Genomic DNA, 18740 nt, shown 5'->3' on the forward strand with positions numbered 1-18740 from the left:
CTTGTACACTGCCTTCTGGCAACTTGAGCAGCCAAGCTGATGCCAAACTTATTGCTCTGCTTTCCTTTGGACCACATCGAGACTTGACATCTGGGCAACCCAGGACCTCCATACACACTGCCTAGGCTTATGAGCCAGGGAGGCCATTTTGGTGCTGCTAATGCGGCGCTTTGACTTCACCCCCAGAGGCACATTCCATTATGTCTTGAGACAGGTGCCAACAACTACAGCTCCACTTCATGTTAGTTTGTATTAGTGTGGACACATCATAGTGATATAAGCGGCAGGCTAAATCCTTATCTCCACGTGCACCAAAGGGCCAAGTTTGTGAATCTCCTGACATCACAATGACTTCAGGTAACCTGTTTTTACCTGCAGAGTTTGAATTTGCAGCACCTGAATTTACTAGTATGAAAATTTTTGAAGCAGGAAGAGGGGTTGTTGTGCAAAAGTGCAAAATCTACTTTAATTGTACAAACTGAAATTTGCCAGTATGGGATTGAATCCCACTTGCAAAATAGTGTCAGTCTAAAAATATCCCTAGTAAACATTTTGCCACCGTATACAACACAGCCAGAATTTGGCAAACTAATAATCCATAAAGGATTAAAATGCAGTGGGATGGATCTGCTTTTAGATGCCAAGTGACTTCCAGTGCAGCTCTATACTTATCTACTCAGAAGTAAAGTCCATTCATTTCATTGTGGCTTGCCATCAGGTAATAGGGTCTATGATTTCAGCCTCAATCCTCCACATAATTTTGACATGTATAAAGGTTGCAAACTCTTGCTCAGGCAGGTGCATTGATGCACACCAGCTGGCCTAACATCTGGAAATGAGCAAATCTCATTGTTCCCCAGATAACATTAAAATGTTGCACTATCAGCAAATACCTTATGCCAGTATTTCAATTTTTATTGCATTCTTTTAAAAAAACACACCCTCTGTTGCATAGTATGTCTCTTTGGTACCTCTTAAAACAGGCGTTCCTGTTTGTAATTTAGAAGTGGCCCCTAGTATATGTGTGCAAGCAGTTGTGTGTACAAGCATGTATTCAGTGCAGTATGGTAAAGGTAAGGGATCCCTGACCATTAGGTCCAGTTGTGGCTGCCTCTGGGGTTGCAGCGCTCATCTTGCTTTATTGGCTGAGGGAGCCGGCGTACAGCTTCCGGGTCATGTGGCCAGCATGACTAAGCCGCTTCTGGCAAAACAGAGCAGCGCACGGAAACGCCATTTACCTTCCCGCTAGAGCGGTACCTATTTATCTACTTGCACTTTGACGTGCTTTCGAACTGCTAGGTTGGCAGGAGCAGGGACCAAGCAATGGGAGCTCACCCCGTCGCGGGGATTCGAACCGCCGACCTTCTGATTGACAAGTCCTAGGCTCTGTGGTTTAACCCACAGCACCACCCGCGTCCCATTCATTGCAGTCCTTGAGTTTATATTAAAATAGATGTTTTTCTAAGTATGGTCTTGGGGGGAAATATAAGAACCCCACAGAGGCCGTGTTTTTCCCATAAGAAATGCTACATACTTTATTTATCATGGCCTTCGGAGTGCTGCATTTATCTTTAAATTACAGTAGTTGCAAAGGTGTGTATGGTCCAATTACCGCAGTCAGTAGTAAACAAAAGTGTTCTTTGTCCCAGAGACTGCTCTTCATTAGGGCAACATGGGGCAGTGCCCTTTCTGCCAGAGTTCTCCCTCACACCGATATAATTCACAGCATTCTTAACCAACAACAGTTCCTGAGATTCTTTGGGAGAAGACATGCGCTTTAAATGTGTGCTGGGGTGTGGATCTATGAAAGCTAAATATGTTAGTCTGTTAAAAGGTGCCATAAATATTGGGGTCTTTTCTTTCCCCCCTACAACAATCTAACAAGCCTACCCTTCTGGATTTTCTTGCTTAATTATTGGCTTCATCCTGGGAGAAAGACTGCCAAAGATCATTCTCAGACATTTTAGGAGCAATAAATTGCACAGTAGGAAAGCTATTTCCCATTGTTTAATCCAAAATACGTGCAGCCAATTGGAAAGCGAGTGCACGGAGGAAAAATATGAATTCACATGCAGACTGCCCTGCTTTTGGAGATGCATACTTTGAGGTTCAGCAATGAACAGAGAATAAGTCATTCAAAAGCTTTAGGGAATGAACTGCACTAACCAAGCCATTCCAGGATTGCTTTTCTAAAACAGAACTGCACTGACGCTGATCAGGTTCCACAGTCACTGCATTAACTGTGACCAAGGAAGCCTCCAGCCCAAATCTCACCTGCTTCCCCAACCTCCTTGCCGTCCCATCCCAGTCCCAACAGAGGCAGTTCCATCACCAAGACAACACTGCCTCCACTTGCATACAAGGTGTTGCTGCTTTTCCTTTACAGAGGGAAAGAGGGAGAGAATGAACAATCTAGATGACATCATCTTTAGCTGGGGGAAGGAAAGCTATTCCTCTGTTCAGAGCCCTCAAGGATGTTCTAGCTACTTCCTGGCTATTGTATCTTATTAAGAAGAATTTCTCTGTCCATTGAGCCATTAGCCAGTAATTCCCCTAACTAAAGGACCATTGTTCATAAAAATATGAAGTGCTTTGAGTGTTGGAAATGCAGTACTGTTAAATCCATTTTTAATTCTAAGAACATTTTAATTCTATTAATGCTGAATTGCTTTTTAATTATTGTCCCTCCCCCCGCCCATCATTTTAGTTGTTCTTATTTTATTTGTAAGCCGCCTTGAATCCCTGCTAGGGACAAAGGCGGGAGAGAAATAAATATACAACAACAACAAGCAAACAACACAAACTAGTGTTAGCTCAGTTAATTCTGTGGGGTTGTGCCTTTAAATCAGGGGATGGTTGTGGAAAAGAGGAGTGGGAAGGCCCTTTTAAGACACAACACCATGTGAGAGGGTCTTCTCTTGTCCCCAGGCTATGGAATGCCCTCCCCTCCGAGGTGTATCTTGCACCAAAATTGTCCAGGTTTTGCCATCAGATCAAGACTCACCTCATTACCCAGGCGTTGGGGTAAGTGAATGCTTTCCTCTTACTGTGCTACCTCACTCCTGCTTTGCTGCTCTTGTGATTTTGCTTAGTCTTGTGGTTTAAATTTAATGGTTTTATTGTCCGGTATATTTTGTTCTCAATGGTGATATTTTGTGCAACCTGCCATGGGTCCATTCTGTGAAGGGCAGGCTGTAAGTATCGATAATGTTCTTATTTATTTTTTAAAGATAAATTAGGATCTCACAGTGTAGCGGTAAGAGTTCCTATCTCCCAGGAGTTCAGCATTAGCAACAGCTGAAAGCTACACACATGCCCACCCCTTAAATTAGACGCCTAGAATGGAGAAATTATTATGAGGAAACCAAGAGTTGATTTGTGAGTGGAAAGGACTGCAAGCTCACGAATGCCTGGACTGAACATATGCTTGTTCCATATTCTAATAACATATCCTCTTCCTCTTCCTTCTCACCCCTATTTGGTACCTGGTGGACCTCAAAGTAATAATAATAATAATAATAATAATAATAATAATAATAATAATACAATATCAGGTTTCTAGGAAGCTTGTTCCACATTGTGATCTTCAGAAACTTAAGACAACTACTAACTGAACAACACTGGGAAGAAGACAGCTTCTTCAATCAATACCAGCTGTGGGGACATGTTAAATAGGGAGTTCCACAGCTGCTTGAACATTTTAAGACAGAGGGAGTTGTCTCTTTAAGAGTAATTTACACAGCCCACTTCACCTTGCCTTGATTGAAGAAACACTTCCAAGTTACAGACACCATATATTCAAAGTTCATTGCTTTGCTCAAAGAATCATGGGAGCTGGTGTTTACCCCTCACAGAGCTATAGTTCCCAGGACCCTTAAAAACTACCATTCCCAGGATACCATGTTCTTTTATGTTGGTATAAAAGAAGAATTCCTGAATGCCAAGATCCAAGTCTGGGGCAACTACTCTTTGGTGAGAGAACCCCCCAGCAGATATTTTAAATCATAAAACATGCAGCAAAGTAAAGGAAGTATAGGCTGTTAGACCTTTAAAAAATACCTTTCCGATTTCCAAAACTCCCCTCTTCCCCCTGCATAGGAAAAATACCACACACTTAGGTTAAAAATTGGTTAACTTACAAACTCTTCAAAGGTCAGGTTCATGTGCTTTTCCATACCTCAGTGTAAAAGGCTGCACAGGCAGTCGAACTTGGCTTAGTTCCCAAGTGGTGAAAGTTCCTAAATTATTGGTATAGGGACTGAAGAGTGATGTGTGAGAGCCATGCAGACTGAGCTTGAAGCAACCAGCTCAGACCCCCCTCATAAGTTGAGCTCTTCAGATAGGGGAAGAAAGGTTTGATTATCTACTTCCTCCTGGAAGCCTGGCCTGGCAGCTTTATGCATTAAATAGACTTAAGCATGTTGGTTATATGAGGCTCTAATTATTTGGTGTGCCTTTTTATGCTTAACAGTTAATGAGTTTTGCTTCAGATGTGATCTTTGTCTAGCAGGCCCTGGATTTGAGCTTCATTATTCCTTTGCAAACTAGTCATATCTTTTTTTAGGAAATAAAAGAAAGACAGAAAGATGCAAGATTGGTCAGAAACAGCTTTCGGTTTTGAAGCACAGCCTTGTGTGGGAGTTGACTAATTAATGCAAGGCCAGTTCAGGAGAGCCAAGTCCTCAGTCAGGGGGAATAATATAAATCCACATAGGCACACTCTTGGGACTGTGTTAGCACACATCCTGCATTCTAACTTTCACATTGCTCTTCTAGGTCCACTGGCTGTCATCAAGTTTCTTCTCACCCACATTTGTCCAGATTCAACCTTTGCTTTGTTTTTTTCTTTAGCCAGCTGTTTGCAGTTCTCTGTTTAGGATAGAGACTGCCTTGCTCTGTATAAGCTGTCCTGCAGAAGCTGTGCTTTTGGGCTGCAGTCCTCAACACCCTCAAATACATCTTCAGGGCATTTCAAAGAGCATATTTTGCAGGATCGCAGAATGCTGGATGGGATCTTGGAGGTCACCTAACTTAACCCTGTGCTCTAGGCAAGAGCTACACTGCAGGATGCAGCTACAACTTCCCTGAGAGTTGGCTGTGCAGGCCCTGCTTAAATACCTCCAGTGAAAGAGAGCCCGCCATTGTTGAACAACTCTTACTCTTACTCTTAGGAAGCTGAGGTTTACCTGAAATCTGCTTCCAAGCAATTCCCACCCTTTGGAGCAAGAGCACAAATCTGATCATCACCAGCATGACAGCCCTTCATATCTCTGAAGGCTCATATCTCCTCATGGGTTGCCCTCTTCTGGACACAGCCTGGTTGGTCAGTGTCCTTAAAACATGGTGCTCAGAAGTGGGCACAATCAGTTCCAGATGTCCCAGGGAACTGATTTGGAAGTATGTGGAACATCAGTTTTGAAGCACACATGTGCACATAAATCAGAACACTGAAGTCACCAGCTTCTGTATAAAGCAATACTGTTCAGCTAGCCTGCTTTTTGCCATGATGAAATAAATATATAATAACAAGACAAGAAGCATTCCACTTGACCTCCACTAAGCCCCTATAATTTTTGAGTGTGTGTGTTTTTTTTTGGGGGGGGGCGCTGGTTGTTTTATGTATGACTGCTTTTCATCCATATTATCAAGATAATTATTTTACTGAATTAGAAGTATTTATAGGTTGCTTAATTGGGAAACTCTAAATGGTGCACTTGGTAACTGCTTTGCACTGAGCTGCTCATAGGGAGGACCAGGAAACTAAGTGCTCAGTGTCAAGAGGGGGAGCTGTGTTGAACTGTTGCAGCAAACACACAGAGAAAAGAGTCTTGGCACCTACATGGGACAAAGGGATTTATAAACATGTATTAAGCATAGGCTAAGCCAGCTTCATATAACCAACATGCTTGAGTCTAAGTAATGCATGAAGGGGTTAATACCATAGAGTAAACTGTTCTGTCAGGCTTAGCCTATGTCACTTCCCCTCACCTTGGGAGGAAATAGGTAACTAAACCTTGGTTCCCTCTGTCTACATGTGAACTTCTCTGAGCTGCTCTCTCCAGCCCAACCAACCTCTTTTGTTCCAGACAGGAATGGAGCCTGAAACTAGCATTTCCCTAAACCAATAGTTTAGGAACTTTAACCATTTTGTGACGAAGCAGTGTTTCCCTGCCTGTGCAACTTTTTGTGACTGCTGTATGGAAAAGGACACGACTCTTTGGAGAGTTTGTAAGTAAACCATTTTTATAACTTACCAAATGTGTGGCCTATCCGATTGCTAGGGAAGTGGAAAACTTTGGAAGGGGATTTAAAAAAAGATTGCTTTGGAATTCAGTGGAAAGGGCATATTTTAAAGGTTTTACAATCTATATTTTCCATGCTTTCTTTGCTATATGTTTTGCCATGTTAAATCTGTGCTGGGGTTCTCGCACCAAGGAGTACTTGCCCCAAACTTTGATATTGGATTCCAGGGATTTTCTAACATTAAAGATGCCAGGTGCAACCAATGTTTTGTGAATTACACAGTTGTCATTACCTCTATACTTCCCACATTTTGTTTCTCAGTGTTTGCAACTCTCGCCTGCCTCAGCTGCCCCTGCCCAAACTATGTGTATATATAAACATGCAATTCAGGATGCTTCTTGTATCTCATGAAGTTCAGAATAGCACTGCTTGTAATCTCATGAAGTTGCCTCTAGTCACCAAAAGCTTAGGTTATATTTGTTAGTCTTTGTGTGCTTCCAGGCTGCCACTATTTGAATCTCACCCCCCAATCACATGCCAGTAAAATCAGGTTGTGCCATTAGAGCTGATATGGATGTCTTGCGCAATAAAGCCACTTTCCCAGAAGATCATACTTTTGTGGGATAAAGGGATGGGTAAAGTATGGGGTAACACTTGCTTTTATGCAGCAGCAAACAAATCAGGATAGATGCTCAGTAAAAGGTCGTCTGAAAGTACCCTTTTGTCCTTTTTAAAGGCAGGTGTTGTTGTTCAGTCAGTTGTTGGGAGCATGTTTGAGATCTCTTTCAGAAACTGTACTGCTCTGTTAGCTTCTGGAAACCATTCAAGGTGTCAGCAAGGTAACCCCTGCTGGTCAGGCCCTGCATCAGGTGCTATAGTGTGTGAAGTTAGGGCATGTCAGCAAGAAGCAAGGGCATTACTGCAATGGGCCCAATGAACTCATGCATGACATTCAGAGTTGATCAAAGGCACCTGTTCTAAGCAGTTTTCAGCCCCAAAGTTTTAATGAGAGCTTGCTGGTGCTGTTATGAACGTTACAGGCTTTGCTATATTTATATTTTATTGGGAGTTTGCTCTGCGGGTTTATTGCTTTCATCTTTGTTGCCTGGAGCTTTGGAGAGGCGGAATGGAAATGTTTAAAATAAATAAAATAAATGTGCACATAAAACAGGCTTTTAAAAGAAATTCTCTGATTAGTAGAGTTCCTCTCTGTCCTACAAAGTTCAAAGAGGGGAAGTGAGCACTTAAAAGTGAATTCAGCCAGTTTTGTATCAATCAGAATTGGTATACTTTTTTTCTAAAGGATGCCCTCTTTTGCCAGGCAGGTTTCGTCATCAAGGTTAATTCTACCTTTGTACAGTTGGCTAGCTACTAAACATTCATACACCTCTCTCTATCTTTCATCCAAGCAAGCAAGAAGCATGATCAGAATTCAAGGACACATTCTAGCCAAGCAAAATCCCTTGGGTTGCAAAACAGAAGCATTGAAGTGTGTGGCCTGGAGATAGTTATATGGGCAAGACAGAGAGGTCTTGAGATCTGCTGGGGCTGAGATTCTCTAATCTTGTATTCTGTATTTAAAACTCCAGGTGGCCCTGGAGAATATTCAGAACCAAAAAGCACTTCACTTCACCAAAATAATATTAAAAATTCCACCAAGCACTAATTTGTCTCTTTCCTTTTGCCAACAAAGAGGACATATTGTGAAATAGAAATTAAATATTGTTAAGATTCTTTGTAGAAACCTTTTGCTATCTGAAATATACTCAGAGTCGCAAAGTGATTTCATGCTCTTTATTCAGCTCATAGTGGTGAGGAGGAATGAATGAATGTCCCCTCAAAGTATCTGCTTTATATACATTATTTACACAATGGGCTGCACATGATTGGCTAATTCCGGAATTCTACTGTAAGCCAATCAGGTTGTGGATTCACTTCTATCCGGAGCATGATTGGGTGGTTCCTGCCAACCAATCATACTGCTGCATTGTTCTAGGACCAATCAGACTGCTGCATTCTGAATCCTATTGTTCTAGGACCAATCAGACTGCTGCCTTTTGGATCCTATTGTTCTAGGACCAATCAGACTGCTGCAGTTTGGATCCTATTCAACTCAGTACATAACACTATTGTTTAATTTTCCCAATGCAGAGAATTACGAGAAGTGAAAACGTAAACAAAGCAAATAAAGGTTTGAAAACCATAGAGGCAAGGCTATGAAATGGCTGGCTTAGTCGTTGCTATCTGTGGGGCCCTCCAGATGGTTGTTTGATTGCCGGTGAATTCAACATGTTCTTGATGCAATAAGAGTGCCTTGGTGGTGGATTCATTCTGCTTTGTTAGCTGTTCTGCGATGCTTCCCCGGTGCTGCCATTATTGCTGTCCAGAGGGGCTATAGCGCAACAAAAGTGGGGGTGGGGGACCAGAACTTTTGTGGTATGAAGAGTTAATGGGATTTCAGCAGGGAGTTTGGGGGCATGCACTGATTGGAAATGAGGTGGTGTGACCGCCCCAAAACTTTTGCATTCACAAATGGTGTTGAAAGCAGGATCCCATGTTATTGTGTTCATGATACTGTCAGGAGAAATCATCATGGAAGTACAATAACAAGTTTGTCTGGAGAGATGTGGTCTGCAAGTAGTTTTTCTGGGTGGACATTTCACACAGAGGTTATTTTCCATCATGTGAACTGATCCAGCATGTAGCTGTTGCTTTGCTGCTGTCTGCACAAGCCTCACGTGTGTGAGAAACAACGCATTTCCTGTGGGATATATTTGTCTAATAGTGGCACTCAATCCTACAATTCCTTCAGATCCTTCTCAGTCTTTCCTGTCTAAACAGAATAGGTCATCTCAATGCTTTCTTTGTAATCCATAATGTGAATCAGGGTTTCTCCCCCCCTCCCCCCCTTTTCTCCTGCGAATGCAAGAATTGTACCTTCGCCAGAGCTTGGTTGTTCTTGTTGTTTTATTTGTTAAGCTGGATTTAATTTGTGCACAGAATAACCCCTCCCTTATGTTTCATTTTCAGTATAGCTAACTTGCTGAGGCCGCAGCCTGTGAAAGCAGCTGGGGAAATTTACTTGGCATTCTGTGACTACCCCTACCCTGGCGTTAACCTGTTATTTTTGTTTTGTTTCTGTTTTGTTTTTTAAAAAATGAGGCTGTTACAGAACATTGCAAGGAATCCCCATATAGTCTGGAATACACTAATATTCTGGAACGCAGTAACAGCCTGCTCCCAGAAGCTACTATGGTGGTTAGTGAGTAGCCATGATGGGAGAGCTTACATACGTTCTGTGCACAGTGAAAGGGGTCTGAGCACACTTTCTAAACTGCTCCCCCCCCACCAGCAGGATATTATGCCTGTCTTCACCCTAAGACTGCTCTTCCAGAATTGCTGCTGGAAGTCTGACGCTTGCTATAAGGCCTCAGCAGAATAGCAAAAGGTAGAATTTGAGGAGACTGTGCATTGTTAGGGACAGGTTATCCAAAAGGCACGGTAAAGCTGTTACAGAACTTGCAGTATCACCCTATGGGTCAAAACATTTTATTTCATTGCATATGGACCAGCTGTCCTTATTTAGTAGACGCCTTCTTTATTTTGTGGTACCCGCCGCTGGTAAAACTCCAGGAAAGGGATGTACAGTCAAAAATTGATTTGTAGGGTTACATTCCTGACCTCTGCATAAGTTGACAGAGCATGCATAAGCTTATTGCACCCCCCGTTATGCCCCATTACACCCCTGCCCCACCCCTTTCCCCACCACTTCTGGGTCTCCACGATGCAAGTGCGTGCGGTTGTGTGTAAATTGGACATGCATAAATCAGGTCATTGCCTGTAGCTCAAATGGTGGAGCAGCTGCTTTGGATTCCCAGGTTCAATCCCAGCGTCTCCGGGTAGGACTGGGAAAGGCTGCCTGCCTGAAACCCTGGAGAGCAATTACCACTCAGAGCAGATCTACACTCATGGTTTTTAACGTTAAGGAATGGTTTTGATAAATGTGTATGGACATGACACATGACGTCCTACTTTTAACGTCCATAATGCTTTATTAAAATGTGACACTGGAGGGTGCTGCAGAGCAACCAGCAGCAGGGAGACAGCGTTTTGACAGAGAAAAAAACCAAGGTAAAAAAATGCTGTAATTAACAAATATGCCCTGTGACGTTTTAGAATGGCATATGTAATATTCTAATAATGTTAAACAGGTCAGTGTAGATCCAGCCTCAATGACCAGTGATCAGTGACTCAGCAGCTTTCTCTGTTCTGTTCCTAATACAGTAGTACCTTGGATCCCAAATACCCTGGAACTCGGATGTTTTGGCATCCGAACACCGCAAACCCAGAGGTGATTGTTCCTGTTTGTGAACATTCTTTTGGAAACCGAATGTCCGACGGGGCTTCCTGCAGCCAATCAGAAGCAGCGATTTGGTTTTCGACCATTTTGGAAGTCGAACGGACTTCCAGAATGGATTCCGTTCGACTTCCAAGGTACGACTATATTTCTTTGGGGGGGAGGGGACTTCTTGCAAAATATTTTGTTACAGCACCTTCCCAGCTTTGGAACTGTTCAGGTTTCAGCAAATCCACCAAACCTCCAGAAAGCTGCATACATGTAACAAAAAAATTCCCTCAAAATCATTTTAATATCTTCAAAGATATTTGTCTTGGCTGTCTTTGACTTCCATAAATATGAATGCAGTTGTGCTCTCGCCTTGATGTTTATGGAAAATACTCAAGGGGACCCTTCCTGGAATTCCCTTCCATAAACCACCAGCCAGGAAACCTGAGAGCAGAAGTTACCTCTGTTCAGCTGTGCTTCAGGGAAAAACAGTCCACGAAGATTCTGTTTTGCTTTTATTAAGTAACAGAGCAACAGCATTTCCCCTTCCAAGCCATTGTAGTGATTAAGAGAATTTATGCTGAATCATGTCAAATACAGTGGTACCTCGGGTTAAGTACTTAATTCCTTTCAGAGGTCTGTACTTAACCTGAAACTGTTCTTAACCTGAAGCACCACTTTAGCTAATGGGGCCTCCTGCTGCTGCCGTGCCGCTGGAGCACAATTTCTGTTCTCATCCTGAAGCAAAGTTCTTAACCCGAGGTACTATTTCTGGGTTAGCGGAGTCTGTAACCTGAAGCGTCTGTAACCCGAGGTACCACTGTATATCCTCTAATGCATTTGCAGTTTACTTATATGTTGCTGCTAAAGATTGCCCTCATTACAGAAGAACAAGCTTTCCCGCAATCAATCTGGTCAGCTTGTCCTGTTTTCTGCTCATTGTCTTCTCCTTTTTAGGGAAGCTCTTTATATTAGCACTGATTCACCAAAATGAAAATAGTGCCAGCTTTCAGCCTCTACTCTTGACATGCAGTAAAAAAAAATAATGACATCATTTTTAAAATTTATTGTTGCATCCAGATTTGCAAAGTGGACCCACTGCCACCCAAACCAGCCAACACTTCCTGTTTAAAACCCTAAAACATCACCAGAAATATTATATGCTCTGACGGCTCTCAGTACAAATGAATAATAGCAGAGCCCTGAGCCAAAAATGAGAACGGTGGAGATTTAAGAAATGTTTAATGAGCAGGCTGCAAGAGGGAAAATGCCATGCAAATGAGAGAGCCAATAAGCTGCTCTGCAAGTTGGGGAAAATAAAATGTTGGGGGCGGGGAGCTTCTCATTGGGAAGCGGAACAGTCATCACTGTCGCTTCAAGCATTGCCTCTTTCTTGATCCTGCTGGATTTTTTTGTTGCAATGTGCTCTTTACATTCTCAGGGGGCACACCCTGAATTCTAAAGTGGTTAGGATGCTGGGGGGTTGTTGGTAGTAGAAGGTAATAGATGTCTGAACCTTCACTGCTAGAGGCAGTTTGCCTCTCTGCGCGAGTTGCTGCTGCACTCCTATCTTATTTGCAGGCTTCTCACCTGGGTCGGAGACTCAGTTTGGCACCCTCCATGCACATTTGTGTACACAAACACACTCTGGAGGCTTCACCCAGGACAAAATACCTGGCTACCACCACCACCCCAATAGCTATGGCTCTGCTCAAGAGATATCTGGTTGGCCACTGTGAGAGCAGGATGCTGACTAGATGAACCTTTGGCCTGACCCAGTAAGGCTCTTATATCCTTCTACTATGCACAGACACCCAGTGGAGGTTGGTCCACTGGTTGGAGCATTGCCCCACCAAGCCCAGTCTCACATCTGCCTCCGCCCTTACTTATGATCAGTCTAGACGCAGCCTTTCTCAACCTGTGGGTCCCCAGATGTTGTTGGACTACAACTCCCATCATCCCTGAGCTCTGGCCTTGCTAACTGGGGATGATGGGAGTTGTAGTCCAACAACATCTGGGGACCCACAGGTTGAGAACCGCTCTAGAGGGTGGCCCTGCCTGTCAGCTTCCTCCTCGTAAAACTCAGCAGGTAGGAAGATGGGGACAAAACCAAAAGTAGTTGGCTCTGACAGTTTGGGGCTCTAATGCCACCTGCTGTTGGGCTCCCGGCCTTCTTGCCTAATGAGCAGCCACTGCCGCCACCCTCACTTACTATGTCCCCATTGCTCATTGTTGTTCCTACCACGTGTGTATAGTTATAGGCTCAAGCTGGTAATAGCACAATGAAGTCAATTTTGTGCAGTGCCAGGTCTTTGGCATGGGGCAGGGAGTGGAGTGAGAGGTAGGATGTTGTTGTTTAGTCGTTTAGTCATGTCCGAGTCTTCGTGACCCCATGGACTAGAGCACGCCAGGCACTCCTGTCTTCTACTGCCTCCCATAGTTTGGTCAGACTCATGTTTGTAGCTTCGAGAACACTGTCCAACCATCTCGTTCTCTGTCGTCCCCTTCTCCTTGGCCCCTCAATCTTTCCCAACACCAGGGTCTTTTCCAGGGAGTCTTCTCTTCTCATGAGGTGGCCAAAGTATTGGAGCCTCAGCTTCACGATCTGTCCTTCCAGTGAGCACTCAGGGCTGATTTCCTTAAGAATGGATACGTTTGATCTTCTTGCAGTCCATGGGACTCTCAAGAGTCTCCTCCAGCACCATAATTCAAAAGCATCAATTCTTCGGCGATCAGCCTTCTTTATGGGAGAGGTAGGATAGAATCATAGAATTGTAGAGTTGGAAGGGACGCCAAGGGTCGTCTTGTCCAACCCTCTGCAATGCAGGAATCTCAACTAAAGCATCTGTGACAGACGACCATCCAACCTCTGCTTAAAAACATCCAATGAAGGAGAGTCCACCACCTACCAAGGGAGTCAGTTCCACTGTCAAACAGCTCTTACAGTCAGAAAGTTCTTCCAGTTGCTTAGTTTTGATAGATGCACCACATTTTAGGAATGTGTGGGAATTCCAAATTAAAAATTAGGAACCAGCGGGTGGGCAGATGCTTTGCATGAAGAAGGTCCCATGTTGAGTTAGAGATGAGTTAGAGTTGGGGAAGACACTTGTCTGAAGGGCACTGCCAGTCCCTGTAGAGACAACACTGAGCTAGATGGGCCTTCAGTGTAAGACGGTGGCCTGTGTTCTTAACCTGACAGCATGAGTGCTCAGATCGACTTCCTTCCCTGTATGATAAATGGACGAGATGCCAGATGGAAGCCGTGAAAACTCTTCATTGCTCTGGTCCAGCTGCTCAGTGGGGAAAGAATAAGATAGAGAGGGAAACTGCTGTGGATCTGGTTGCCTGTGGGTTTGAACTAAGAAGTACCCACTGATGTAAATGCTAGGTAGAGAACAGGAGAAGTCGCTATATGAGAAATTCTAAAAATAGAAAATCCCAGGGGTGATGAAACAAGAGTGCATTGTGGCTTCTGAGACTGGGAAGTGTTTTATTATATTTTCCAAGCAAGGCCAAAAGAGAACACCAGGGTCACATTGTTATATTCCAAAGGGGGTTGCTATCAGGGCTGTGTGCAATGGCTAGTGTTTAGTGTTTGTTTTAAGAAGGGAAAGAGGCCTTGCTGAAGTGCATGGTTGATCTACTGGCTTGATAGACAAGCTGGAAACACACCTATAGCAGGCTTAGCGATTGTCCACGTCTTTGCTTTGCAACTGTTGAATTATCCCATAAATCAGGCAAATGCTATTCTCTCATGCTCTCAATATACCCTCCAGTATATTGCCTGCAGCTGTTCCCTATATCACCCCATTCCCTTTCCTGGTGGATTACTATTACATTATTATGAGTTTGTGGGGTGGGACAGATCCCCACAAATTCTTAAATCTAGTGAAAAATTAGCTAATATTTGGAGTATTAAGGAGCGATGCCAGGCACAGGTGATACCATTTATCCTGTTAGGAGACAGAGGCTGTCACAAGAGACTAGGGCCCTGTGGGACTTGACATCTTTCTGCAGGGCCTCCAAGACAGAGCTGTTCCACCAGGGCTTTGGCCAGGGCACAGCCTGACCCCTTCCTTTGTCAATCCTCACAGAACTCTAGCCCAATGGTTGCCATTAATTTGATTTGAACTGATTTTATAATGAAATGATTTTAGAATGTTGTATTATTTTACTGTTGTTAGCCGCTCTGAGCCCGGCTTCGGCTGGGGAGGGCAGGATATAAATTATTATTATTATTATTATTATTATTATTATTATTATTATTATTATTATTCCATTAAGTAACAAAGAGAGCAGAGTACCAGGCCATTAAGAGCGATTGACAATGCAAATACTTTCCTTCCCCTAGCTCTGAGTAGTGGACAGAGACAGAACAATTGGGAGCGGAAGGTTGCCAGGGTTACAGGGGGAGTGATGTCACCACAGGAAAAAAGTGTCCATTTGCAGGAGGTTTTTGAAAGTAAGGCAGGGGCAGAAATCCATGTGGAGAGGCTGTCCCCAGAAATGGGAAAGGGAGCTGCCTTCTGCTCTGAACCCAAGATTGTTGAAGCCTTGAGAGAAGCAACAAGAGAGACACTTGGGATGTAATGTTCTGCGCTTCCCCGCCATCAAGGCTCAGGTGTGTCTACATAAAGCCATCTATCTTAAAGATGCTACAGTCTCAGCTGTGCCTCGTTTTTCCGAAGGAAACCTAAACCCTGCTTAAGTGCCAAGGCTTCTGGAACCTCTCACTGCTCAGCAGGGGTTGGGGTGGCCAATAACAATATATTTGGTTCTAGGAACATGGGAACCTCCCAACTCTCCAGGGCTTCATAGAGAAGTCTTTCTCAGTCCTACTTCGAGACGACAGGGATTGAACCTGCGACACACCTGAATCTAAAGCATATGCTCTAGCTGTGCGCTGTGACCCCATCTATGTCTGGAAAGCGTCAGGTTTAGTTTGTAGCTATTTGCAACACATTGGAACACTCCCCTTGCCTGAGCCCCAGTTTGCACTTTGAAAGTGGATAGAAGATAGAGAAAAGTTGGCTGGAAAAGACTGGTAAAAAAACTTTCTGACCTGGCACAAACATCTAGCCAAGATATTGGGAGGCCTTTGACACTGCCTTTATAAACCATTGTTTGCCATGCGCTGAACCACGATGAACTAGAGCTGAATGAAATATTTTCCTGCACATATTTTTGGCACAAAAATGGTGCTTTCGAGGCAGGAGGCTGAAAAGTGTCCCACCCCCCAACATTGCCTCTGCTTATTGTAATTCAGTTTTTTATTTTATTTTCAGGGCTGGCTCTCTGCTGCATGACTGGAAATTGTTTAGGCACAATTTCCCGCTCTCGAGCCAAGCTTTCTCTTTTAATAGGAAATGGTCACAGCCAATCAGTGATCCCATAGTGTGCAGGATGATGCCACAGTGCCAGTTCAGAGCAAGGGCCTTCTAACTGGGTCAGCATTGTTCTTTTTAGAATGGGAGGACACATTCACTGCCTCCACCTTCTGCAGCACCTCTGACAAATCATAAAAAGGTGAAGCACCTTTTTATGAACAGCTCATTACCGGTGGCACTATGAGTCTCCAATATTCAGGCCACAAGGAAAGTGTTCCTGAAAAAAGGCTGTCCTTGACTGCTACACACCACACATTTAAAGCACCCCTTCATGAATCATGGGAACTGTAGTTTTCTACTTACAGAACTACAATTCCTAGCATCCTTAGCAAACGAAGGTTCCCATGGTTATTGGGTGGGATGTATGTTTTAAATTTCCACAGCCATTTAAATCCCCTAGTACATCCCCTTACCCCAAAACAAGCACCATGCTAAAAGTCACAAACTTGTAAGTTTAAATATCTATATATTTCTTCCAAACATTGCTTTTGTGTAGCTTGTGCATGATCCAAAGCTAGAGTTCATTTTATTAGCATCTAAAAACAACATTGTTTTTGGGGGAAATTCGGAACACTGCTTACTTTTTTTTATTTTCGTGAATTGTTACCATTAGCCTTCTCGTAGTCAGGTATAAGACAGCATATTTTATGCAATATGGTCCGGAGAGAAAGTTGTGGGTTGTACTGTTGTGTGATCTGCAGGGGTTTCTCCCATTGCTAGTCCCTAACACATCACATCCTTTTTGGCAGCGCAAGTTTCTTTGGAAACGCGAGACAGTTGCCAAATGCGCAGGCTGCTCCAAGAGAGTTGCGTTCTCCCCCCCCCCCATATTGGGCAGCTGTTTCCAGTGAGTGTTTATGTAATGTTCTGGCATTCTAAAAAAGCACAAGCTCTAGACAAAGGAGCTGAGATTTATTTATTTTTAAAGGCTAACGCCACCTTAGGTTTGCACACTCCTTTCGCACGTGAAGTATGAAACCGTCTGCTTCAGGGGAAAAGCAGTGACTTTTGTTGTTGCTGCTGCTGCTCCTTTCTAAAATAGAAATCTAGCAAGTTAATACAAAAATACTAGGCTAGCATAGCTTCCAACATTTGCCCAATGAAAATAGGGATGTCCTATTTCAGAATGATAATAACAATTTTATTATTTATACCCCGCCCATCTGACTGGGTTGCCCTAGCCACTCTGGGCAGCTTCCAACATATATAAAAACATAATAAAACATTAAACATTTTTTTTAAAAAACCCTTCCCTATACAGGGCTGCCTTCAGATGTCTTCTAAAGTTTGTATAGTTACTTATTTCCTTGGCTCGGGGGTCACATAACTCCATACCGTCCAATGTTTCTCCGATGAAAATAGGGATGTCCTAAGCAAAAGCAGGACAAATAAGAAACTGGGACAGCTTCTTTAAATCCAGGACTGTCCCTGGAAAATAGGGACACTTGGAGGGTCTGCTAGAAGCTGAGTTTTGCCTGTTAGGGGCTCTGCATTTTTCATGACAAATGGTGTATGGTGGGGAGGGAATTAAGGACTGGGTCCACCAGTTTCACAAGTGCCAGAGCCACAGATGGCTCTTGCATTCTCTTATATTATGTTCTCTTTTCATTTATAATTCTTTCAGAACTGGTAAGTTTCATTAACCACCAGCTGATCTGGTCCAGCTGCTGGGGTTAAGAAGAGATAGTGAAACTAATGAGTTCCATAAGAATTATGAAGAAGGAAAGGAGAAATCAAGGAAAGGGAAGTTGATGACCCTGCAAATTGTCTTGCACTCGTTTTTTGCAGAAGTGCCCAGCACTCGGTGACAACCGAAGGGGGTTGAATGAGCAAGCATATAGAGGAAGAGGAAAGCTTGCTTGTTGCTTGAGTCCTTTCTGCTTGGAGATTGATCATTTACTGCAGGTGGGAGGAACCTTTGGTCTGCCAGATGCTGCTGAACTACAGCTTCCATCCTCCTTGGCCATTGGCCATGTCTGCAGGAACTGAAGGGAGTTGCATTTCAGCAACATCTGGAGGGCCAAAGGATCCCCAAACCTGGCAGAGAGGTTCATCTGTTGGTGTCTTCTTTGTACAAAGACAGTTTTTCCACTTGGGGTGTGTTCACATTAGTAGTTTAAAATGCGGAGTGGTTGCCCCCCCCCCGAGTTTCAAGCCGTGTTTACACAACAGTGCTGTTCACATCAGAGCGAGGGTAGGGATATCTACACCCAATGCTCATGACCTTTTGGGTTTCCTGGATAGCTCAGGTGGTTAGAGCTTGGTGTTGATCACGCCAAGGCTGCAGGTTCGATTCACATTTGGAACAGCTGCATATTCCTGCCTTGCAGCCAGTTGGACTAGATGTTCCTCAGGGTCCCTTCGAACGCTATGGTTCTATGATTCTCTGTTCCTGAACAAAGCCACTCCAGAACTTCTATCCATGAAGCTGCCTTCTGGGCAGCAAGAAGCTAGGAGAGAAACGAAGTCAAGCCAGGGCCCAGAACCAAGGGGCAGAAAGTGCAAAGACAAAAGACAGCAGGCCAGGGTGAGGCTCAAAATAGATAGCCTACATATAGTCACATATAGCCTAATGACCCAGAGGGCTGTTTGCTAAAGAGGAATGAATTGTCACTGGAACTTTGGATGAAGAAGCTAGTGAGATAACCAAGGCAAAGAGGTAGTGTGTGCCTGTCTGAATTTGTCCTACTGCTTTGAATTTAGCAACCAAATGTTTGGCTAAAAATCTTTACTAAAGAGGTTCCTATTGTTTGTTTTAACACATT

General features: G+C 43.6%; 1 long non-coding RNA gene across 2 annotated transcripts in view; it reads left to right on the top strand.

Annotated features, from left to right (window-relative positions):
* The first annotated feature begins 1245 nt into the window (after nt 1-1245).
* The window catches only part of LOC310759829, a 39416-nt gene continuing 21921 nt past the window's right edge, over nt 1246-18740 (top strand). For both annotated transcript variants that reach the window (XR_014546541.1, XR_014546542.1), the window contains exon 1: nt 1246-3024. This is a non-coding gene — a long non-coding RNA (uncharacterized lncRNA). The remainder of the gene's footprint in view (nt 3025-18740) is intronic.

This window comes from Podarcis filfolensis (genome assembly GCF_964270895.1).
Source record: "Podarcis filfolensis genome assembly, chromosome: 3".
In the NCBI taxonomy this organism is placed as follows: Eukaryota; Metazoa; Chordata; class Lepidosauria; order Squamata; family Lacertidae; genus Podarcis; species Podarcis filfolensis.